The following is a 25654-nucleotide window of genomic DNA, read 5'->3' as shown; positions in this document are numbered from 1 at the left end:
GCAGGCTACCAGAGGGTGACCTAGAGTGGCCCTACCCTGATGACCCAACAAAGGTGCGGTTCATCCTTTCGGGATTCGCAGGAGGGTCAGCTCTGGGACATCCTTGGGGAGCAAGGACATGCCACGGTGTCCGAACTCGCCAACCTATCCACGAGGCTCGGAGACGCCTAGGAGTGGGTTAAGTCTGCTCAGCAGTTAGTCGAGGTTGATCTGCAGCTTGCTGCGGAGGTGAGTTTCCCATACTTGTCTTTGACCTCTCAATCTTTTGTTGGTTGCCTTAGCATACTTGTTTTTTGTAGAGTCTGAAGGGGATGTTGTCCCACAAGTCCAGCTTCCTCTGAATGGAGCATGCCCGAATGGCTGAGCTTGAGCGTCAGCTAGAGTCCGCTCACCGCGAGTTCCAGGACCGGGTGGCTGAGGCGACCGCGGCGCGGGTGGAGGAGCAGCGTGCAGCAGAATGGGCAACTACCGCCAAGTGCGAGCTCGAGGCAGCAAAGGCCCGCCAGGCAGAGACCGAGGCGGGGTTATGGACATCCCTAGCGGACACCAAGGCAGCACTCCAAGAGTCCTTGGTGGCCCTTGAGTCATAGTGGAGCGCTTTGGTGTCAGAGCGAAGCGCCCTGGAGTTGGCGTAGAAGTCCTTGGAGTCAGAGCGAAAGGCCGGTCGGAGGCGGACCAAGAGGTGCTCGCGCTTTGGGGCCGGGTGATGGGGATGGAGGAGGCGAACGCTCGGCTGTGCGTGTAGGCGACTCGATAGGCGAAGGAATTCTTCATCCTTGAGAACTTCCGCGTCGGTATGTACCTTTTCTATTTTTAGTTGTGTTGTTTTTTTCCTTCAACCTATTTCTGAGCTTGTCATCCTTCTTTCAGAGCTAGGCAGAAGGGTGAAGATGCTAGAGCGGGACCTAGAGACGATCAAGGCAACCTTCAGCCAGAATGCAGAGGAGCTGGCCAAGTCCCGTGAAGAGCATCGTGCTCTCGAGGGGGAATTTGACCATATCCGCAACATTGCCCAGCTCATCGTCTTGGAAGTCTTTTGGGTCGGTGCAAAGCACTAGCGCACCCACCGTCTAGTTCGCGGAGTTCTCGGATGCAGTCCAGGACCTTATCACAAGTGGCCTGTTCTACGGAGCGTCGGGGGTGTTGACATCAATGGCAACGCACCACCGAACCTGGACTTCGCCACTATCTGCAGTGGGTATGCTAAAGGCTTGAGCCTAGAGGACATCCAAACGATTGGGGAGGGCTTGTTGCCGCACGCAAGGTCGGTGGCAGAGCAAGTCTCTGCCTAGTGGGTGATGGACGTCTGTCGTGAAGACATGGCCAGAAGCATGCGTGGGGAGGACGTTGCCCAACCTGTGGATGGCACGGAGCCTAGGTCGAAGGTGGACGTCGCCCCAACGTCGACCGAGACGAACATCGTGCCGCCGGGGAGTGAGCAGCCCGCGCCTTCACCGGTCGCACCGACAGCAGATGCCACCGAGCCGGTCCAATAGCTTGTAAAATATAAGTAGTTTAGTGAACGTAAAAAGTTTAAGTTCATGGGGGAGCCCCCGTGTAAACGTTCCTGTGTGCTTAATGACTACGGTTGGTTTCGTTTTCTATGATGGAGTCACTCCATTCGGGGAAGCTTGTTCCCCTTTTGTTTCTTAGTTTTTTCCTTAGCATAATTTTGTTTTTTTATTCTTTCTTTCTCGTACCTGTCCGTTTGTCCCATAGGCTGCACCCTTGGGAGCCCAGGGCATGGCCCGCAAGGCTCGGCTGCTCGTAACCGTAGGGAAAGGCGGGGTGCGATCGGTCGGAATGTTTTAAAGCAAAGCTACATAAGGCAAATTAAAGGAATGAACTACCCTTTTGGTCGGGTAGGAAGGAATTTCACCATATGATAGTAAACAAAATAGAGAGGTAGTAGTGTACCCTAGTGGAGCCCCCGAGCTCTCTGGGCCGAAAAATGTTCGGGTCGGAGTGCTTTTATAGGAGCATACACTAAGTAAATAATGGTAAGACTGAAGCTTAGGGGAAGAAAAATGACATAGCTGTTCCAAGCATTCGAAGAGAATGTTGTTGTTGTTGTCCTTCAGTCGGTAAGCATCCGGTCAGATCACTTCAACCTTCAGTCGTTTGGATCTTTGCCCGCTACGCCCCCTTTCTCGGTCGCTGCTTCTTTGCCCTTTTATTCCTTTGGCCTGCCAGCCTGCTGTAGAAGGCGCTTGAGGAGCTGGTAGTCCTTGTAGAGGTGTTTGATGGGGTAGTCATGGTTGGTGCACGGGCTCTCCATGAGCTCATGGAAGTGGCCCGGAGGGTCCTGCTGGGGCTGCGTGCCCGCGTGATCAGCCGTGGCATCCAACGCGGAGTTGGCCGGTCGGCGATGATCCTTTCTATTCTTTTTCCCCCTCTGCGTGCAGGGGCCCTCATCTTGATCCTAGCGCTTGGCCTTACCTTTGCCCCGGCCTCCATTGGAGCGCAGCGGGAGCGGTGATTACTGGAGGTTTTGGACATAGGTCCGTGGTCCCGGGCCATCAGGGCTTGGACTCCGATTGCTGCTGCGTGTGTCTTGGTTCGGCCCGAGCCGCGCGTAGATAGGCGGTTGGTACAGAGTGGTCATCAAGTCAAGGCGAGGTGCTAATGCGGCCTCCTGTGCCACGCTCGGTGGCCGTCGTGGTGATCAAGTGGAGCGACCCATCTGCTACATCCCCATTCTCCTGGTGGGGAGTGAGGTCATGAGTTGGCATCGTGATACATAGCTCTCCGCCTGTTGCACGGCGGCGGTCTCCACTAGTGCCCAGAGGTTCCGATGGATCGCCTGTTCATGAGGGTCATTCGGCTCAGACAAGCCACGTAGAAACATTACCGCGACGACGATGTTCTGACTGGCCCGAGCAAATTGTGGGGGATCGGTCCCCCTTTCCATGAAGTTGCACTAGACCTGACGGGTGCGACCCTGGGCGCCGCTCGTCGGTCTATGCGCACGGGGCGTAGTGTGGTGCGCCGAGCGCACCGGCGCAGTCGGTGGCTGATGCAGCCACTGTTGTCGTAGTGCCTCGCCATGCTCCCGTGTGAGCTCAGGGGTCTCCGCATGAGAGTCTGGTGAGGTGTGAGTCTATGAGGACTCTGCTTCCGCGGTGGGTGTCCCAAAGCATCCGCCATGTCACACTCTCGGGACGGACAGTGGCTAGGCGCCATGTGTGGCAGAACCTCCTAAGTTATAGGGCCCACATGCACCTGTCACTGTCCGACGACCTTTGACATTTATGCATATGTTTCCATTAACTTAAAAAGACTGTCGGGTGTCCTCGGGGAACCCCGAATCATCCACGATTTCCGAGCAGGATCACGTTACAGAGTCATTGCAGTATTACAACATTTATTCAAATATATGCATCAGAGTAAAAACAGCGGAAGTCTTACAATAACATAATTTACAAAACAGTAGTTCAAACCTCGCAACTAGGTTTGATGTTTATTACAAAACGAAATAGTGGAGTGGCATTATAATATAATACAAAACACACAAGGAGATTGCCCTGCCCAAGGGCCACACATTTACTTCTCATCGCCATCACAAGGTACAACTGTCATGCAGCATGATCCAAAACAGATCTGCTCATGAGGCTCACCTGCAACAAGGGGTCAACGAACCCTGAGTACAAAAGTACTCAACAAGGCTTAACCGAAATAAGAACTGATAACTCAGGAATGCAGGCTCAGGGATTCAAGGTATGGTTTTAGCAATAATCAAAGTTATTTTGCGTAAAAGCTCTTTAACAAAATTCTTTATTTCAACAATTGAAACTTCATAAAATCATATACAAAGATGACATGATCCGTAATGAGATCATGAAACTTCATATCCAATACCTTCATCAACCATTCTCAAGTTCCAGTTATTAATACTACGATGATGAACAGTGAGTTGAGTCTCCATAACCGAGGAGCAACGACGATTCGAACCGATTAAACCCAGCTGGGGATTCCAGACCACACGACATATGCAGGTCCCCGACTCACATATATCAACCTACCCTCGGATCCTCTAAAGCAAGAACGGGTCCGCGCCACCCGAGAATACAGTACTCCACCAATCCAGCCCGTTGCCACGTGGGTACACGCTATTCCCGCCATCTCTCCACTCCCAGTGCGCGAGTAGCCATTCTCGTAATAGAATCGCCAAGTTCAGGCTTACCGGAGTATGTGGTTAGTACTACAAATTCTCACCTCATGCAATTCAACAACGGACGTGCCTTAATCGACACAGGCGGAAAGAACCCGCTCACAAGACCTCCATGTCTTGTGGCTCACACACACCGAGTCCGCCCGGTCTAGATTTATTACTCCACATTCCCATATCACATGCTAACATAATTAACCGATGTTCCATTTAAAACTTGCAGGTAGCAGGTAATCACCCGACTTTCATCGTTCTATGCATAGCTAAGCAAAACTAGGCATATACGAGTGTAAAACTGGTAATATGGTAAATATGGAATAACAAGGATGGTAATGCACCAATTAGGCTCTTACTTAACTCCTAATCACTTAATGCAGTAACGGAAAGCAAAAGCGAAATTAATTTGTAAACACAAGGTAGGGTTGTATGCATCCGGGGCTTGCCTTCGTTGACGGAAAAGTCTGGTTCCTGCGACGTCACACAAGTATTCGATCCGACCTCAACAGACAGATCAACCTCCTCCGTAACTTGATGAACTACCACGTGTTCACCTTCGTTTACTACACGTAGTAACATTGCCATGTTTAACATGATGCGGAATATGAAACATGATGCTCGATGATGGATGCAAAAATTAATAAATTGGATACAATTTTCCTTCGCAATACAGTTACAAACCAAACTAACCAACCCATATTCGTAACTGATGTGACCACGCCAGCACCGATCACTTTGGTAAACTATCCGACCACTATGGTGAACTATCCGATCACTACGGTGAACTATCCGATCACTACGGTGAACTATCCGACCACTACGGTGAACTATCCGACCACTACAGTAAACTATCCGATCACTACGGTGAACTAGTTGACCACTACGGTGAACTATCCGACCACTACGGTGAACTATCCGACCACTACAGTAAACTATCCGATCACTACGGTGAACTAGTTGACCACTACGGTGAACTATCCGACCACTACGGTGAACTATCCGACCACTACGGTGAACTATCCGACCACTACAGTGAACTATCCGACCACTACGGTGAACTATCCGACCACTACAGTGGTGACACAAGCACGATAGAGGTTAAACACTAAGCACAGAAGGGTTTAGCACCTCACCCTGAACATGACTGAGCAACGAGCAGGGTCGGAGGAACAACGGAGAGGCGTGACAACGACTACGGTGATCACGGCGGAGCAAAGATCGTCGGTGAGGGAGAACCGGCGACTGCAGTGATCAAAATGATTAAACAACAACTGATTAAGTACTACAGCATCGAGACAAAGCCGTAAGTACACTGATTACGAACAACGGCTCACCGGAGGGCTCTGGCCACGATGACACGCCCACGGCGGTGAAGTTGCCGACCGCGAGGAAGAAAGACGTGGACAGCGGATTCTTGGCAATTTCCGGCGACCAATGTTAGCTGGTTAGATTCACAAGGAAAAGACGGAACTAGGACGGCCTTTACCGAAATGGCAACGGCGGTGGTGAAAACAAAGGAAGAAGAAAAACGACGACGACGTCTTGGTACTTATAGCGCGGCGTAGAAGCTCAAGGAAGCCACGACGGAGCCGTTTCCGCACCAGCACGACATCAAGGACAGCCATGACGCGCCTGGAACGCCGAAGAAGGTCCGACGGCAATGTAGCTTAGGCGGTGAACACTGTTCACAGAAATTACAAAATTGCCATACGCCAAAATTCACAAATTACTCTCAAATTTTCATAACAACTCAAAAATCTCCAAAACCAAAAGTTGTTCAAAATCAAAAGTTCTACAACTTTGCTTTTATAACCATCTCCTAATTCGGTCTAGATTTTGAAATGATCTTTTAAATTCAAATAGGGAAATTTAACGAATTACACCTTTTTGAATTACTCAAAATTTTTCTAAACAACTTGAAAAACTCCAAAAACAAACTTTGAATTTAAGTCAAACAATACAATTCAACACATACCACATGAATATAAACTCGTTTTAGTGTATGCATCTCAAAGTTTTCACCAAATGCCAAATGCTTTGCAATGCATATTATGACATGTCAGATTTTAATATTTAAACACCCGAGGTGTTACACCATGTCACCGATGCTGGAGCCGTCACTCTCGCCATCATCATCCATGCGGTCAAGGAAACAGGTGGGAGCATAGCTCGCCATTCCCATGAATTCAGATGCGAGAGGGGGCAGCGCTGGCATCCTTCAAAGCCCCCAAGCGTATGCGTCCACGGAAAAAGCGAGGCCATAGGGGAACCGGTTGCATGGCGGTCATGTCGGGTACAACGGGGTTCCTCCAGGTAACCGGTGGAAGATAGAGAATAGTAAGTAAATAATAGCATGTACATTACTTATAGCGGGGTTTGAGCAGAGAGTTTGCTCGGAATGAAGCGCAGATGTCGCGTAGTCGAAGTTGTTCGTCCTGGAGTCAATGGAGGGCGCCCCTCCGACGGGTGCCGAGACGTGAGCCTCCTCGCGAAGGTGTAGTACGCCGAGCCGATCGACAACAAAGTCCAGGCTTCCGAAGAGGGAAGGCCTGGGATGGCTCGAAGACGGGTGGAACCCGCATCCTAACCGGTGGGGGAGCGGGAAACTCGAGCGAGCCGAAGCGAATCGTATCGCCTGATCCCACCACGGTGAGGGTGGCGTAAAAGTGGGCCATCCGATGACCAAAAAAGTGTTGAACGTACAACATCTTCCCCATGGACTGTGCCAATGGTTCAAGTGTGTGCTTGAGGTCTGAACCTGGCGGTTCTGTGGTTGTGAGCTAGTGAACTTGATCGATCTGGATTAGCTTGTATGAACTTGAATCAATTAAGTCTCTTGGGAGAGAGCGCATCCCCTTTTATAGACGAAGGAGTTGGCCTTACAAGTGAGAGGGAGAGAGTTTGTATGCTTCTAAGTCTTGCTGCCCATGCCGGCGGGTACAGGAGGATGGTAGGCGCCCACAACACTGTTGGATGTCGGTTGTATGTGGGAGGTTACGTCGTCTTGTTTTGGGTATGGCAGATGTTGGCACATGTATATATTGTTGATGCCTAGAGGCATGTGAGGAGTTTCACCACGTTCACTCGGTACGGTAAATCTCGGCGCCCACAACACTGTCGATGCCCAGAGGCATGTGGGGGGCCTTACCGTATGGGAGCTAACGGCGCCCATAATACTATAGAGGAAAATGTCGGCGGCCACAATACTGTTTATGTCAGGGTGATTGCAGAGTACTATTCCTACAGGTGACAGGGTATGGTCCCTGGTATCATGGTTTGACTTGAGCGCCTTGCCTTGCTTTCTCCGTTCGTTCCCTGGTCCTTTTCGGGCGGGCGTCCCTGGTTGGTTGGTCCCAGTCGGCTCTGGTTGTGCCTGTCAGAGAAGAGCAGTGAGCACGGTCTTTGCATACCCCGGTCGAAGACGTGGGGTCAGAGTCGGAGGTAGTGCTTTGCCAGGCCTTCCGGTCGGAGAGACCGTCCGGAGGCGGTTGAAGACCGAAGTGAGCGTTCCGGTCGGAGAGGTGGGCCGGAGTCGACAAGCGGGCGTTGTTCCTCCTCGGCCAGACCTTCCGGTCGGTGACTGGACCGCCCTCCTGGCCTGTTGTTTAGACTCTTGGGCCGGCCCATGAGTTGCGTGCTATCTACTTAGGCCGAGCCTTTACGGGGAAGCCGATCCGCGAGGGACCCCGGGTTTATGAACCCAATAAGCTTAAAAATAGATAATGTGAATCACCATAGAGATGCTGTTTTAGACTATATAATAGGAGATATGTCAGGAGACTAAGGGCCTGATTGATTCCCTCCTCCAATTTAGAGCTCTAAAACTCTAGAGTACTTTAGCTTAGTTTTGAGATCAAAGCTGTCATGTGAGGTAGGCTAAAGTTCAGATGTAACTTTAGACCAACTATTTGGAGATTTTAGCTCTAATACTTAGAGGTCTAAAGTTTAGAGGAGCGGATCCAAATAAGCCCTAAAACTAGCCATCAGCTATAACTAGTGGAGACACTCTCTGCCACAATCAAGAGCGAGAAAATCCTACAAAAGTCCTATATCTGTATAGTGCGTATCTTTTTATAGTTTTGTCCTTACTACCAATCATTAGCTCGTTAGTCAGAAGGAACAAAATAAAGAAATTACAAATAATCCATCGTCCAAAAAACATACATTTTACTATTTTTGGATAGATTAAAAGATGTAAAGTTAATATGATGTCCCTGTTAATTAGCGGTTGTTCTCATTTGCGGAGGATCGGGGCCCTAGCTGTTTTGATGAAGGGTGTTTATTTAATGCACATAGACCCCACTGAGTGTCTAAATACTAGAATGATATGCTTTGTATTTTCGTGAAACAAAATCTGGATCATATAGTTTTTTTTACGGAGGTTGCATATTCTCTCACCGTAGCACACTAAGGTCCTCTTTAGAATACAGAAATTTCCTAAGAATTATATAAGAGGTTCACAGAACTAGTACAGTATGTTTTTATAGAAAACATGAAAAACAGAAAACTAAATCTTGCAATCAAAGGGGGCTAAAAGACAGGGAAAGAAATACCAGGCACATCGTAGGGACTAGGGCTGCCGGCAGAATTGGCGCCGACGGAAATTCGTGGAACTGCAGCGCACTGTAGTATTTCGTTTGTATTTGGTAATAATTGTTTAATCGTTGACTAATTAGACTTAAAACGTTTGTCTCGCAAAGTACAACCAAACTGTGCAATTAGTTTTTGATTTCGTCAACATTCAGTACTCCATGCATGTACCGCAAGTTTGATGTAACGGGGAATCTTCTTTTTACATAGTGCCAAAGTTTGGATTTTGGGTAAGGCCCCGTTTAGATGCGAAATTTTTTAGCTTTTGGCTACTGTAGTACTTTCGTTTGTATTTGGCAAAAATTGTCCAATTATGGACTATTTAGGCTTAAAAGATTCGTCTCGCCAATTACGGGCAAATTGTGCAATTAGTTATTCTTTTTATCTACATTTAATGCTCCATGCATGTGCCGCAAGATTTGATGTGACGGGAAATCTTGAAAATTTTTGGATTTTGGGTGGGGCCTTGTTTAGATTGCAAATTTTTGCAATCTGGACACTGTAGCACGTTTTGTTTGTATTTAACAAACTTTGTCCGATCATAGACTAAGGGGGTGTTTGGTTTCTACAAGGCCGTCTAAAATTTCTGTCACATCGAATGTTTGGACACATGCATAGAGTATTAAATATAGACTAATTATGAAACTAATTACATAACTTACGACTAATTTACGAGATGAATCTTTTAAGCCTAATTAGTCCATGATTTGACAACGTGGTGCTACAGTAAACATGTGCTAATGACAGATTAATTAGACTTAAAAAAACTTCTCGTAAATTAGCCCCATCTATGTAATTGATTTTATAATTAATCTATATTTAATATTCTTTATTAGTATCTAAACATTCGATGTGACATGAATTTTAGGAGCAACTAAAGAACCAAACACCCCCTAACTAGGCTCAAAAGATTCGTCTCGTGATTTACAACCAAACTATACAATTAGTTATTTTTTTACCTACATTTAATGTTCCATACATGCGTCTAAAAATTGACGTGACGAAAAAAAAGTGAAAAAACTTAAAATTTTAAGGTAATCTAAACAAGGCCTGGGATCTAAACAGGGCCTAACTAAACAAGGGCTAGGGAGTGATCACTAGTGTACGGGTTGACGTCTTGATGAGCTGCACATGCAGCACTGGTGTCCAGTGCGGTGTACAGTAGTTGTTCACTGATGCCTTTGTTTAGTTCCTCACTTAAAAGTTACACTCTCGTCAAATGTTTTGACATATATATAGAGTATTAAATATAAATTAAAAAATAATTAATTATATAATTTATGACTTATTTACGAGACGAATCTTTTAAATTTAATTAGTTCACGATTTAATAATGTGATACTACATTAACACATATACTAATAACAAATTAATTAAACTTAATAAATTTATCCCGCGAGTTACTTTTTATTAGTATCAAACGCCCTAAGCGACGTCTTCATGTGAACAAGCCATCACTGTCACCTTTTTTCCTCCAAATTTCTTCAGAAGCCAGTCAGAGGCGCCGTTGCTACTCCAACTCCCCCCCGTTTCATTCCTCCTCTTAAATGCACCTCCTTTCTCTCTCCTCCTTTCCGTCCCGTCCCTCTCCTCCTGTCCTGGGAGCCACCCCCTCTCCCGTCTGCCGTCTCCCCAGACTCCCAACAAAGCCCCTGCCCCCAGCGGCACCCAGCAGCACTGCAGCAGCGCGCAAATCCTCGCCCTGCCGACGGGGGCGCGCCACGGCCAAGCCCTGAGCCCGCACACGCATTTGCTGCGGCTCTCGGTGCGCTCCGCTCCGCTGTACCGGCGGCTATCGCCGGCGGAGGTAAACCCCGCCTCGCCCTCGCTGCTACTGCTTCTGCTCCGGCTCTCCGTTGAAACCCTGCTGCTCCGAGCCCTGCTTCCTTTGCGATTTCGGTTGCTCTTCCTGCGCGCGCTCATCCTCCTAGGCCTCTTCGCGGGATGTGCATACCTTAGCTAAGCGTTTCGCCCCTTCCTGGGAAAAAAATCTCGTCTTTCACTTTAGGCAATTTTTCTTGAAATGAACGGGGAGCATGTTGCATTTGTTTGGTTTGATTAGACTTTAGAGAAGAAAGATTTTTAGCCGTGTTGGTTGTGTTTTTTTTTCATTAAAAAAAAGGCAGAGGTGAACGTTTTGGGTTATGTTATGCCCTTGCATTTCGAGTTTCAGTTGTACCTGGCCTGCCGAATTCCCAAATTATTGATACAACCGTACCGTTTTCTCTCCTCTGCAATGTCGATTTGACGAGGGTTCCGACGAGGAAAGGTTGGTGCTTTCCCTGTCCTTCCACGACTTGACAGTTGACATCCTGTGTGTACTCAATAGGAGCCCAAATCTACGCATTTCTCCCATTAGGTATTAAGGTATAGGTATTCTCATGATTTTGGCTGAACCTTACCGTGCTTGCATCAATGGGTGTTTTGTGCTCAGTTACACTGATTGATGTTTGGTGCTGTTTAGCTTCCTGTTTCTGGTAGTTTAGGCTAGCTGGGATATTTGCTTCTACAGTAATGTTGTCTTTGGCGCCAAACGACCGGTGCTGTGAGCAGCACATACATCCATAATGCTCCACTAACTTCACCCTTTTCCTTTCAGTCTTTTTGTTTTAGTTACCTTGATTGAAATGGACAAACGTTGGATCTCCTTTTGAGTTCCAGTTCTTGTATCCACTTGTGTGGTGGATCTAGACATGGGCTGTAACTACTACTAGTAAACAGTAGCCGCTTTGCTATGATTTTTTTTTCATCTTCTTCCTGTAGCATGTTCCTCCTATTGCTTAGAATTGACTCAAAATAAAATAAGTCCCACTTGAGCTATAAATTTAATCTCGTACCCTCGAATGGCCTGCGGTCAATCTTGGGTTTCCCACTTGGAGTTAGAAGCTACCACTTGAAAAATGCGTGGATCCTTGCAAACAACTAATTGGCGTTGATCTTGAACTTCGGAACCCTGCTCCCAGGTCACTTGCTGGCTTGAATAATGAATTGGTTCGTCTCAGGGTCTCTTTAAGTGGAGGTTAAGTAACTCTGTACTGTTCTAGAATCTAGATCTTGCAGTCCGTAAACAATGAAGTAAATCTCCGCGCACATTGGCATGTGCGGTAGTTTCCCACGTACACGTCTTCCTGGCAGTGGGATCTTCCCGAGTTCCCATTTGAATTAGTTTAGGTTAAATTAGCTAAACCCTTGCCTTTGTTTCTTTCTCTTTTTGTACAACTTTTGTTAGTGGCGTCTCAGATCATATTAGTCTTTTTCGGTGATCACTTTGCAGAAGCCTTTATGCGATGGTAAGGCTGCTCTGCTCCATGTTAGTCCTAAGAGGCTAAGAGTGCAGAAAGTTACGACATGATAATTTGTTTGTTCAATATTGTTGCGTCTCAGTGTAAGAATGCTCTCCATGACAGCCTGAGATACTCTTTCTTGTGATCAAGTAATAAACATCGGGTACATGATGTGCCATGCTCATATTTGTGAATGCTATGATGAGTCCAGCTTTATTCTTGCTCCCTCTTTTCTGCCTACTTTGTTGATGCTTTTGACTTTTATATGCTGACCAGATCATTTCACTTTTTCTCCCTTTCTTTATCTTTATTTTCTTTCTGTCCACGATTTTGTAGGTCCTGTTTTTTTTTACTTTATTGGGTTCCATTCTTTGAAGGTGGAACTTATGTACCTTGTTTTTACGTTGCCACGTAGCTCAGTAAGCCCAGCAGCTACGGCGCTGTGCTCTTGTGCACCTAGGGGGATATATACCAACATTAAGCTTAGAATAATTATTTCTCAATGGCCTGTAATACATACTGATTTCAAATGATACTTTTTGCATGCATTCTATAATGAAACCATGAAAAAACAAGTTGCATTGGTTGGAATGAGAACTCTGTAATCATTAGACATTGATGGGAATTTCTTCTTTTCCAAAGTATTATGGTCAGTGTCTGTTAGTCGTTGAATTCTCACTCTTGGTAGTAGGAGAATTCTTACTCTCATCGAGAGAGGATGACACTAGGAGTTGGGGCAATTTTTCTTGTCTATTTCTCACACAAGCTCACATAAATGTCATACCAACCTGAGGGGTTGGGGTTACACATTTATAGGCTGCTAGCCAGCCAAGCATATGCAAAGATGCTAGTCTAAGATGCTAGTCTAAGATGCTAATATGCTGTCCTAGCTAAGATGCTGTCCTCTAGTCTAAGATGCTGTCCTCTAAGATGCTGTCCTAAAAACAGAAAAAACAGCCACAAGGACCATGACCATGTGAGCATCACAGCCCCACAAAGACCAGTCACACATGAGACTTATCCATCATTCTCCCCCTAAGTCTTGTGCGTCGTCTTGTGGGAGAGTTGAACCATCCCGATCCTGGAGCATAGCTCAAGGAACTTGATCCTCCCAAGGGGCTTGGTGAGCAGGTCCGCAAGCTGGTCCTTGGTGTTGATGTAGCTCGCCTTGATGCTCCCTTCCTCCAAACAGCCTCGGATGAAGTGGTACCTCACCCGGATGTGCTTGCTGCGTTCGTGGAACACGGGGTTCTTTGCCAGGGTCAGAGCGGACTTGCTGTCCACCCTGAGCTCCACCGCTCTAGTGTCTCTGCCGAGGAGATCACCAAGCAGTCGAGCGAGCCAGAGCGCCTGAGTCGAAGCGGTGGAGGCCGCTATGTACTCGGCCTCGCAGCTGGACAGGGCCACCACCTGCTGCTTGACCGACTGCCAGCTAACGAGGCACTTGCCGAGGAAGAAGAGGATCCCGCTCGTGCTCTTGCTGGTGTCGATGTCGCCGGCGTGGTCGCTGTCGCTGTACCCGACGAAGTGTGCCGCCCCAGGGCACCTCGGGTAGTAGAGGCCGTGGTCGAGAGTCCCCGCAACGTAGCGGATGATCCTCTTCACAGCCTGTTGGTGCTTCGTCGTCGGTCGCTGCATGAACCGACTAACGTAGCCGACGGAGAATGCCAAGTCCGGCCGTGTGTGGGCGAGGTAGCGAAGGCTCCCCACAAGACGCCGGTACTGCGTAGCGTCCACCTCCTCCGTCGTGCTGTCGCGGCTCAGCTTCAGCCTCTCCTCCATCGGAGTGAGAGCTGGGTTGCAGTCGGTGAGCCCAGCTAGCTCAACGACGCGCTTGGCGTAGGCGGTCTGTCGAAGCGTGATCCCAGAGTCATCCTGGTGCACCTTGATTCCCAGGTAGAAGGAGAGAGGCCCCAGGTCACTCATCTGGAAGGTGGCCTTCATCTTTTCCTTGAATGCCGCCACCTCCGCATCCTTGGTGCCGGTGATCACCAAGTCGTCGACGTAGACACCCATCAGCAGGGCATTTTCTCCATTGCCCCGTCGGTAGATGGCCGCCTCGTGCGGGCTTTGCTCGAAGCCCATCCCCTTTAGCGTGGAATCCAGCTTGGCATTCCACGCCCTCGGTGCCTGCCGCAAGCCATAGAGGGCCTTGCGCAGGCGGAGCACCTTGCCCTCCTTGCCGGGGATCGCAAATCCCGGCGGCTGGTGCACGTAGACCTCCTCCTTCAAGTCGCCGTTAAGGAACGCCGACTTGACGTCCATGTGATGAACACGCCAGCCCTCCTGGGCAGCTAGCACAAGGAGGAGTCGCACGGACTCCATCCGTGCCACGGGAGCAAAGGCGTCGTCGAAGTCGACCCCCTCCTGTTGCACGAAACCTCGTGCCACCAAGCGAGCCTTGTGCTTGACGATGGCACCGGCTTCATCCCTCTTCAGCTTGTACACCCACTTAAGGGTGATCGCGCGATGACCACGAGGAAGGTCAGCAAGCTCCTAGGTGCGGTTCTTCTCAACCGCATCCATCTCCAACTGCATCGCGGCGCGCCATGCCGCGTGTCTCTCGGCCTCTGCGAACGACCGAGGCTCGCCGTCGTCACACGCAAGGTGCAACTGCGCCTCCAGGTCCTCCAGGTCGTGAGGCACCAGTCCCGGCACCAACTGGTCGCCGAGAAGGTTCTCCATCGTACGGTACCGCAACGGCTCGCCGTCGTGGTACGCGTCGATGCGCTCCTCGTCGTGAGAGAGCGGAGTAGCGAGCTCAACCGGGCTGTGCTCGACACGAGCTGGTGTTGGAGTAGTCGTGCCCGGAGAGGTGCCTGTCGGTGCTGGAGTGCGTGGCGTTGCCGGCTGTGGTGAAGCCGGCGAAGAACTCATCGCAGCTGAGGTCCTGGCTGGAGAGCGTGGAGCTGTCGGAGTAGCAGGCGCCGGGGTCGGTGGAGGCTCGGGGACTGGGGTAGACGCGCTCGCCGAAGAAGAGCTGCCTACTCCCCCATCTCCCTCGAAGTGGACGTACTCGACAGTGAAGTCGTCGTACGTCGGAGCCGAGCCATCGTCCACCGCCTTGTCCCACGCCCATCCTCGCCCTTCGTCGAACACAACGTCGCGCGCCGTGCGCACACGCTGTGTCTTCGGGTCGAGGATGCGGTAGGCCTTCGAGCCCTCCGCGTAGCCGATGAACACTCCCGGAGTGCTCATGTCGTCGAGCTTGCTGATGTGGCCAAGCTCCTTGGCGAACGCGAGGCAGCCGAAGACCCGCAAGTGGGAGACCGCCGGCTTGCGCCCATGCCAAGCCTCGTACGGCGTCCTGCCGTCGAGCGCCTTGGTAGGCGAGCGGTTGAGGATGTAGACGGCCGTCACCACCGCCTCTCCCCAGAAGACAGCTGGCATCCCCCTCTGCTTGAGGAGGGCCCGAGCCATCCCCACAACCGTCTGGTTGCGCCGCTCGACGACGCCGTTCTGCTGCGGGCTGTACGGCGCGGAGTAGTGGCGCTGAATGCCCTCGTCAGCGCAGTACGACGCGAATTCAGCCGTCGTGAATTCGCCGCCGTTGTCGGTGCGCAGCACGCGCAGCTTGCGGCCGCACTCCGCCTCCGCAGCAGCCTGCGCGCGTCTGATGGCGTCTGCAGCCTCTCCCTTGCTGCCGAGGACCATCACCCACATGTAGCGGGAGAGGTCGTCAACGAGCAGCAGGAAGTAGCGTCGTCCTCCCGGTGTGGCCGGTGTCACCGGGCCACACAAGTCCCCGTGCACGAGCTCGAGCCTCTCCTTGGCTCGAAAGCTCGCCCGCTGGGGAAAAGGGAGTCGCCTCTGCTTCGTCAACACGCAGACGTCGCAGAGCTGCTCCACATGGTCGAGGCACGGCAGGCCTCGCACCATCTCCGTGGCACTGAGCCGCTTCAGGGCCTCAAAGTGAAGGTGCCCGAAACGCTCGTGCCACTGCCACGCCTCGTCGTCCCGACGAGCAGCGAGACAGAGGGGTTGTGCCACCTGCACGTTAAGGACGTAGAGTCGATTTGCGCTTCTGGATACCTTGGCAAGAAGGCGACGACGACGATCCCAAATCCTCATGACTCCGTCCTCAACCACCACGCGCGAACCGTTCTCATCCAGCTGTCCCAAGCTGATGATGGAGTTCCTCAACGCGGGGATGTAGTAGACTCCGATGAGCAGCCTGTGCTCACCAGACACGGCGGTGAAGATGATGGAGCCGACGCCCTTGATCTCCACGCCGGAGGCATCCCCAAACTTGACGGAGCCTCGGACGCTAGAGTCAAGCTCGGTGAAGAACTCCCGTCGACCGGTCATGTGATGGGTGGCGCCGGTGTCGAGGCACCACCCGTCAGTCTTGTCGTTGCCGGAGCTGTCGCCGAGGAGGGCGTGTGCTTTTGGCTCGTCAAGGTAGAGGAGAGCTGCTGCGGCCGGTGCCGCTGGAGGTAGCTCGATGCTGGCATGTGCCATGAACAGAGCCGGCTCCTCCTCCTCCGCCTGTGCGACGTGGGCCTGGCCGCGTCGTGGCTGTCGACAGTCCTTGGCCCAATGGCCAAGCTGGCCACAGTTGCGGCAGGCGTCGTCTCGTGCCGGCTTGTGCCTGCCGGCGGCGCCGCCCTGGGCGCCTCCGCGGGCATCACCCTCGGCACGTCCTCGCGCCCTGGCCTGGGCGTCTCTGCGCGCCTTGCGTGGCTTGCCACGCTTGCGGCCGCCTGTCGCGGAAGAAGGCTCTCCCTTCCTCCGGTCACCTTGGCTGGCAAGCCACTGCTCCCGAGTGAGGAGAAGCTTCCCGCCAGTGGTGATGGGCCCCGAGAGGGACTGTGGCTCATCGCTGTCGACGACCTTGAGGCGACCTATCGCCTCCTCGATCGACATCGTGGAGAGATCCAGCAGAGACTCGATCGAGCGAGCCATCTGCTTGTACTTCTCGGGGACGCAGCGGAAGAGCTTTTCGACAGCTCTCTCCTCGCCGTAAGTGTCGTCGCCGAACTGCACCATCTTCTGCAACAGAGTGTTGAGACGGAGAGCAAAGTCATCAACGTCCTCACCTGGCTTGAAGGCCAGGTTCTCCCACTCCTTGCGAAGTGCCTGCAGTGTGGACTTGCGGGCGCGGTCGCTGCCAATGCGTGCCGCAGCGATGGCGTCCCAAGCCTCCTTGGCAGTCCGCTTGCTGGTAAGCGAGAACTGCATCTCGGGCGGGACTACAGCGATGAGAGCATCCAGCGCCCGTCGATCTAGGTCGTAGTCGACGTCGCCATACCGGACTGCCTCCCACATGTGCCGCACCTGGAGCTTTACCCTCATCACCGCAGCCCACTCGACGTAGTTGGTCTTGGTGAGGGTAGGCCACCCACCGCCGGGACCGACGTCCCTGACAACAGCCTGGAGCCCGTGGTAACCACGGTACCGATCCGGGGAGAGAGCCACGCTGCCTGTGAAGGCCGCGCTCTCCATCGACCCGTCGGTACCGATCCGGGGAGAGAGAGCCACGCTGCCTGTGAAGGCCGCGCTCTCCATCGACCCGTCCGCCACCGTTGCCGTGCGCGCCTCCTCCAGGAGCGCCACCGGCGCGTCCGCGCCTGTCTGGGCTGCCGCCGCGCTCGTGGGCGTGCGCGGCTGCCCCAGGAGCGCCACCGCCGTGCGCGCCTCCTCCAGGAGCGCCGCCAGCGCGTCCGCGCCTGTCTGGGCTGCCGCCACGCTCGTGGACGTGCGCGGCTGCCCACTGCGCCGCCCGCGCTCGCGCTGCCTCCCTCTCTAGCAGCTCGAGGTCCGCGTCGGCGGTGTCGTCAGCGGAAATGGAGCTGCCGATGCTGCCGCGCAGAGCCTCGACCTCCGCCGCCGCCGCACGCGCTGCATTCGTCGCCGCCGCTGCTTCCGCCTCCGCTCTGGCTGCTGCCAGCTCCGCCGCTGCCAGCCTCGACGCCCTTGCCGCCGCCGCAGCGGTCTCTGCCGCCGCTCGCTCGCGTTCCTCTGCCGCGGCAAGTTCGGCCTCCTGCCGACGCCGCGTGCTCGAGGCGACCGAGCGCTGAGACTGCCCTGCGGACATGACGCGCTACCGGGGGGCTGCTGCGTGGAGAGAGGGCTGCTTCAGACGAGCTGGGAGAGGAGTGAACAGGAGCGGCCGGAGGAGCTGCTGCTGCCAACAGCTGGGGCTGTTGTGGGGCTGGGAGAGAAGATGAGCAAGAGATGCTCAGGCTACAGGATAATACGGCTCTGATACCAGTTGTTAGTCGTTGAATTCTCACTCTTGGTAGTAGGAGAATTCTTACTCTCATCGAGAGAGGATGACACTAGGAGTTGGGGCAATTTTTCTTGTCTATTTCTCACACAAGCTCACACAAATGCCATACCAACCTGAGGGGTTGGGGTTACATATTTATAGGCTGCTAGCCAGCCAAGCATATGCCAAGATGCTAGTCTAAGATGCTAGTCTAAGATGCTAATATGTTGTCCTAGCTAAGATGCTGTCCTCTAAAATGCTGTCCTAAAAACAGAAAAACAGCCACAAGGACAATGACCATGTGAGCATCACAGCCCCACAAAGACCAGCCACACATGAGACTTATCCATCAGTGTCATGAGTCACTTGCTGGAAAGGAATGTTTGTTGTGCTACCTCACTGCGTTTTCCTGAGGCATGTGCACTTTTGCATCAACACACACATTTTTTTTGGTTAAGTCCAGGGCATGCAATGATTGCTGACATGTGTTCAGTTGCCTTCTGAAGAAACACTCACCTGCATTCGACATCTTAATGTCAGTATGGTAGCATTTGTCACTGATTATGCTCAATTTTTTATTGAACAGGGTTGCTTACTTTGCCTGATATAGGCAATTGAATATGCTGCTCATTTAATTTGCCCAAGGAAACTCATCAGATGGATTGTCTCAATCTTAGGAGCTCTTTCCGTATTCTGCTCTCGATACAGTTGCTGCTATCATTGTTCAACACCTTGGTTGTAGCGGACTTAGCCTCGGAGAAGCAAGCCCTTCTCGACTTCGTCTCTGCAGTATATCATGGAACCAAGCTCAACTGGGACAAAAATACCTCAATATGTTCATGGCATGGCGTAAAATGCTCAGCGGATCAGTCACAAGTTTTTGAATTGAGGGTACCAGCTGCTGGTCTTATTGGCGCAATTCCTCCAAACACTCTTGGCAAGCTTGATTCTCTTCAAGTACTGAGCTTGCGGTCTAATCGATTGACTGGAAGTCTTCCATCTGATGTGGCCTTCCTTCCTTCTTTACGTTCCATATACCTACAGCACAATGAACTTTCAGGAGGGTTGCCTTCTTCCTTCAGTCCTAGCCTCAGTGTAATAGACTTCTCCTACAATTCCTTCACAGGAGAAGTGCCTGCAAGTTTACAAAACCTTACTCGGTTAACTGTCCTTAATTTGCAAGATAATTCTTTCTCTGGATCCATCCCTGATCTCAAGCTTCACAGTCTGAAACTACTAAATCTGAGCAACAATGAACTGAAAGGCTCAATTCCTCGTTCGCTCCAGATATTTCCAAAGGGTTCATTTTCAGGGAATCCTGGACTGTGCGGGCTACCTCTAGCTGAATGCTCATTTCCTTCACCAACGCCCTCACCTGAATCATCTTCATTGCCTCAATCTCCACCTTCGCCACATCATGATAAGAAACTAGGCACGGGTTTCATAGTTGCAGTTGCTGTTGGTGGGTTTGCATTGCTGATGCTAATCGTGGTTGCTAATCGTGGTTGTGTTGGTCGTGTGCTCTTCAAAGAGGAAAGGCAAGGACGAGATTGATGTTGAATCCAAAGGTAAGGGTACTGCCACCAGGAGTGAGAAGCCGAAGCAAGAATTCAGTAGTGGTGTCCAAATTGCTGAGAAGAATAAGTTAGTGTTCTTGGAGGGTTGCACCTATAGCTTTGACTTGGAGGATCTACTGAGAGCTTCTGCAGAAGTCCTTGGCAAGGGTAGTTATGGAACTGCTTACAAAGCTATACTCGAAGATGGTACTGTTGTGGTAGTCAAGAGATTAAAAGATGTTGTGGCAGGGAAAAGAGAGTTTGAGCAGCAGATGGAGCTCATCGGGAGGTTAGGCAAACATGCAAACCTAGTCCCGCTACGTGCCTACTACTATTCCAAAGATGAGAAGCTTATTGTCTATGATTATATTGACACTGAAAGTGTTTCGGCCATGTTGCATGGTATGCTTTTTCACTGCTACAGACATATTACCGATGTGATATTTTTCAAAAACATTACTGATGTGATTGATCAATACTCAATTCAAGAACTAACAACAGGCCAGCATTCCTAAAAGCGCCAACCCCTGACAACAAGCTTAGCTTGAATCACGTAACTTGCTGTATCTCTGCCATTTTATTATAGTCCTCTCAGTTTAATATCTAAAGTTATGTCACTGACTAGATATTAGTTGGATATTTTCTTCAATATGGTTGGAAAGAAGACTCACCTTCATAATGTATATCTTCCACTTGCCGAAGCCTGAAGCTGCACTTGTTTTGCTTTTACATAGCTTGACATTCTCATGCTACAGAGTGCAACTTGTGCCAAATAACTCGAGATATCAATTTTTAATGAGTGTTTCTTGCTGCATTTCTTGATCAACAGGTATCAGGGGTGTTACTGAGAAGACACCATTAGACTGGAACTCCAGAGTGAAGATCATCCTTGGGACAGCATATGGAATTGCGCATATACACACAGAAGGGGGCGCGAAGCTCACCCATGGCAACATCAAGTCAACTAATGTACTCGTAGACCAAGATCACAATCCTTCTGTTTCGGACTATGGCCTCAGTGCTCTGATGAGTGTGCCGGTCAACGCATCTCGCGTTGTGGTCGGTTACCGTGCTCCAGAGACAGTTGAGAACTGCAAGATCACCCAGAAGTCCGACATCTACAGCTTCGGCGTCCTCCTCATGGAGATGCTCACAGGAAAGGCCCCGCTCCAGACCCAGGGGAACGACGACGTCGTCGACCTGCCGAGATGGGTGCACTCGGTGGTCCGGGAGGAGTGGACGGCCGAGGTGTTTGACGTGGAGCTGATGAAGCACCAGAACATCGAGGAGGAGCTGGTACAGATGCTGCAGATAGCCATGGTGTGCACGGCAAAGTCGCCAGACCGGCGCCCGGCAATGGAGGAGGTGATCAGGATGATCGAGGGGCTCCGCCAGTCCACCTCGGAGAGCCGAGCGTCGTCTGATGAGAAATCCAAGGAGTCGAACCCTCCATCAGTGTAATCCAGGGCAGCTCCCTTCATCCGCTTCACGGTTGCTGCCAGTTGCAGCTCATTTGATTTGTTAGCTAATTTATGATTGAGTTCATGTAAACCGTGGTTGGCATCAGGTGCATTCAGCCTCAGATAGAAAGAACTGAGCTTTCTCATTGAAAGTTTGAAACTCTGTATCTTGGTGAGTGTAGAATTCTTCCGCTGGAAAATTGAAATTGTTAGGCTTGTTCCATGGTGTTCTTGTGCTTACAGGTGCCTGTTCGATTGCAAATTCTTTTACAGTTGCATCTTTCAGAGCATTTGATAAGCACCTGGCTCTGAGTCCCTGGCTCTCAATCCACTGCTCAATTGGCAGTTTGGCTCAAGTATACAGTCTTGTAACATATAGTTAACAACAGGTCAATAACGAACAAACTGGATCACCGCCGCCGATGTAGGGTGGAGCACTCAGCGCGCCGTCGTCGCATGCGCCCTCGAACAATTTGAGTCTTGCCGTGCCGGTGCTGGGAAGGAAAGGGGATCGAGGGGCAGCAGAAATTTGGAGTTGGAGACGACGGTGACGGCGGCGTAACGCGCAACTGCGCAAGGCAATTCCAACTTTGTTAAGGGAGTTTTCCAAGAACGATGTACTGCGTCCGATCTAAATCAACGGCTCAGATTGACGCTGATAGAGACGTCCGGCCCCATTCGCGTGCCCTTAAATCCGGATCCGCTTCTTTTTTCATCCGAAACAGTGTTTTTCTCTCACAAATTCCTCCAGAATTCCTCCAAACCATCCAAGTTTCTTCAGGTGTTTAGCTGCCCTTGTTCTGAAGGAACTTGGATGGTTTGGAGGAATTCTGGAGGAATTTGTGAGAGAAAAACACGGTTGGGAGTGTTTGGCTGCCCTTGTTTTGAAGGAACTTGGATGGTTTGGAGGAATTCTGGAGGAATTTGTGAGAGAAAAACACTGTTTCGGATGAAAAAAGAAGCGGATCAAGTCGGATTTAAGGGCACGCGAACGGGGCCGGACAAAGCCCCTCCAAATAGTAGCATATATATCTCAAAGTCCAGCACCATGATGTTGCCCGAGGAGCCGTCCGATCAAAATCAGACGGCTGAGATTGAGGCGGTCCGCGGTAGGCATTTCTGCGTATATAAGACTGTCTCCAACAACATAACCTAAATCTGAGACCCATTCCATAGTTTGGGTCATGCACAGTAAAAAGATCAAAGCACCCAAACCTCACGCTCTCCAACAGCCACCCCAAAATCCTGTCCTCTCTCTCCTCAATCTCTCTCCCCCGCGCCGCTTCCACCTCTCCCAGCCCCACTTTCTCTCTTCCTCCCCAACCTTCCTCTCTTCATCCCCATTCATCACCTCCCTGCTCATCGTCGGCGTCCGCATCGGAGCTACGCGCCGAGCAGCAGACCAGCGGAGCGCGCCGCGAAGGGGCCGCGCCGGCGAGGCGGCGGACGACGCGGAGGCGCCGCTCGGCGAAGAAGCGGCTGCCGCTAGGGTTCGGATCCACCTGTCGCGCGGATGACGAGGAGGACGCCACCGCTGGGAGCGGGGCGTGCGGCGCCGTGGAGACGGACGCCATGGACGAGCGCGAGGCTCGCCGCTCGCGCGCTACTGTTGGAATCGTGCTCGACGGCTCGACCCCGGATCCCTGCTCCCCGACGGTCGCGCCCGCTCCCCGCCTCGACGCGGTACCCGCCAGTCGCGCCTCGAGGTGGACCTCGCCGCGCTGGCTCCCCGCAGCGGTCCGCCTGGCCACGCCTCGCCGCGCCCCGCTCCTACGGGCCCACCACTACGACGCCACCAGAGATTTGCGTTCCTCTCTCTCGACGACGCACATTTGCAGTTCGGTAAGCCTCGTACCCAAAATGGGTGAGGTGATTGGGTCATCTGTTGGAGCGATGTTTTCGAAGGCAAAACACTGTTAGCGACCGATTTTGCGTTTGGGTCACGGATTGCATGCGCTGTTGGAGTCAGTCTAACCCTTTCATTACCGTGATGGTCTCCGAGGAGTATATAGAAATAGAAAGTAAAATGCACCGGAGGTTGGTTAACTTTCGTTGGGATGTCATCTAGATCCGTTAACTTTAAAATTGTATTTTTTGATCCATAAACTTTTAAAATGATTCATTGCATGTCCATGTTATTTATTTAACCTTAAATCCAACGTATATTTGTAGAAAACCCCCTACCTTTCTATATCGAGCAAGCTCAGGTCCTGGCGCCGCAACGGCACCAACACCAAATGTACGCTGGCGTGCGTGTGCGTGGTGCGTGTGCACGCTCTAGCGCGCGGTCGTGGACGACCGAGGGCTCCTCCTCCCGCACGCGCTCCGTCTGCGCTCGTTCCTGGGCTTCTTCGCCAACGTCGTCCGCGCCGCCACCAAACCGTGGAGGCCTCACCCTCACCCCAGTTTCCTGCCCCCGCCGGCCTCCAACGTCGTATGCGCACTGCGAGAAGCGCATCCTGGTGGTGCTCCACTGCTCGGAGGGCACGTACGACATGGTCAAGTTCCCGACCGATGAGGCAAAACTCCACGTCTCGTCGGGCCTCCCCGTGGACTCCATCTTCACGAGCACCGACGACGGGGTGTTGCTGCGGTACACGAGCGTCGACGCGTTCCGCGTGAAGGTGTGGGCGCTGCAAGAATCGGCGGATGGCGGTGGACAGCTGGAGTGGACGCTGACGCACGACAAGGACCTCGTCGTGCACGCGCGCATGCTGGACCTGCTTCATCACGCGCCGTCCAACTGTGTTCCGCTCGCCACTGGAGAAGGGAGAGGTGGAGGCCGGGGCAAGAGCGTCTGGTTCTCCGACGAGGACGTTGAGGAAGTTGGCAGTGGTGATGTGGGCAACGGGTGCTCCGCCTCCGGGCGGTGGATGAGGTGCTCGACGTTGGGGCCGGCGCCCAGACTCAGTTCTCGATCCTGGGGTGTCACCCGAGCAAGGAGGTGATCTTCCTCGTCGCCGGCGCGTTCCACGTCGTGGCGTACCATCTCGGCGGCGGCAAGGTGCAGTACCTGGGTCGTATTGTGTCGCTGGACGATGCTGACCGTGTCGAGGCCGCGATCCCTTACCGCCCATGCACTGTCGACGCCCTCTCCAGCTACACCTGGTGAGTCTTCTCTTCGCATGAGCGAAGTCGTTTTCTCGCCCCCCCCCCCCCCCATCACAGCGAAGACTGTTGACAAAAATGTGCTCAACGACTAGCAGCAAGATTTGAAACCAATTCAAACCGTGTGCAATGTTTATTTTGAACTTTTAGCCTTTCACGTATACTGCAAAATCGAGCTTGTCCATAACTAGCAAATTGAACATCTAATATATATAGCTGGAAGTAGATCACACTGCAACATTTGTGCACTGCCGTTTTTGTATTAGAGAAGTTATCGATTCCTGTGTACCCAATTGTATGTTTCCTACTCGACCTAATCGAATTTCACCCTTGTTCATGTTCATCCCTTTCCCATCCCTGGAGGCCGCCGCCAACAACAAGACTCGTCGATTGGACCGCAGCGGCTGCTAGCCTGTAAAGACTTCAGTTTCAGTTTTTAGTACTACTAGTTCCATTAATTTGCTGTTACTTGGATTTGGGTGTGCTACTTTATGTAGCAGTAGCATGAGATTTTTGTTTGGATTAAAATTAATTGGACTACTAGTTTGCTTCATGATTTGTGCAGACTTTTTTTTCTTTTATTAAATTAACAAAGATTGTGTATTTCGCTGGCTCCTGTGATGGCCAAACAAACGTTTCATCACCACGCAAGTCGTACGGTGTCGGCGCTCACCCCACGCCTCCAACTTCCCACCTGCGCGAGCCCGCAGCTCAGCTCCTTCTCTTCGCCCCCGGCCACTCCCTCCCAGACGCGAGACGACATCCTCCCTCCCATGCACGCACGCTATCGCAGCCTCGGCCGCACGAGCTATGCAGCAGCATCTGCTTCTTCTCGCAAGGCGGCGCGTCGCGCGCTCCACGCGGCGGCGCCCGCTTCCGGTCACATGCAGAGTCAGCGCGGTAGCGCGCCGCTCGGGCTCGCTGCCCCCGCCGCGCAGCACATTGGGCGTATGCTGGCCGAGGGCCTCCGGCCGAGTGCACTCGAGCTCGCCACGGCGATCAGGTCGGCCTCAGCGCTCCCGGGCGGCAGCGGCGCCGCCGCCCTCGCGGGGTGCCTCCACGGGCTCGCCGTGGGTGAGGGTGAGGCCTCCACGGTTTGGCGGCGGCGCGGACGACGTTGGCGACCACGCACACGCACGCCAGCGTACATTTGGTGCTCGATGTAGAAAGGTAGGGGGACAAATATACATTGAATTAAAATTAAATAAATAATATAAACCTACAGTGAACCATTGTAAAAATTTATGAACCTAAAAAATACAGTTTTGAAATTGATATAC

At 51.8% G+C, this 25654-nt stretch overlaps 1 pseudogene; it reads left to right on the top strand.

Moving 5' to 3' along the window:
* Positions 1 to 10341: 10341 nt before the first annotated feature.
* LOC136542803 (probable inactive receptor kinase At5g58300) lies at positions 10342 to 21518 on the top strand (annotated as a pseudogene).
* Positions 21519 to 25654: the final 4136 nt, after the last annotated feature.

The sequence above is a fragment of the Miscanthus floridulus genome, chromosome 3, assembly GCF_019320115.1.
Source record: "Miscanthus floridulus cultivar M001 chromosome 3, ASM1932011v1, whole genome shotgun sequence".
Classification (NCBI taxonomy): Eukaryota; Viridiplantae; Streptophyta; class Magnoliopsida; order Poales; family Poaceae; genus Miscanthus; species Miscanthus floridulus.
The sequence above is the reverse complement of the archived record's forward strand: the minus strand, read 5'-3'. Positions and strand labels throughout refer to the sequence as shown.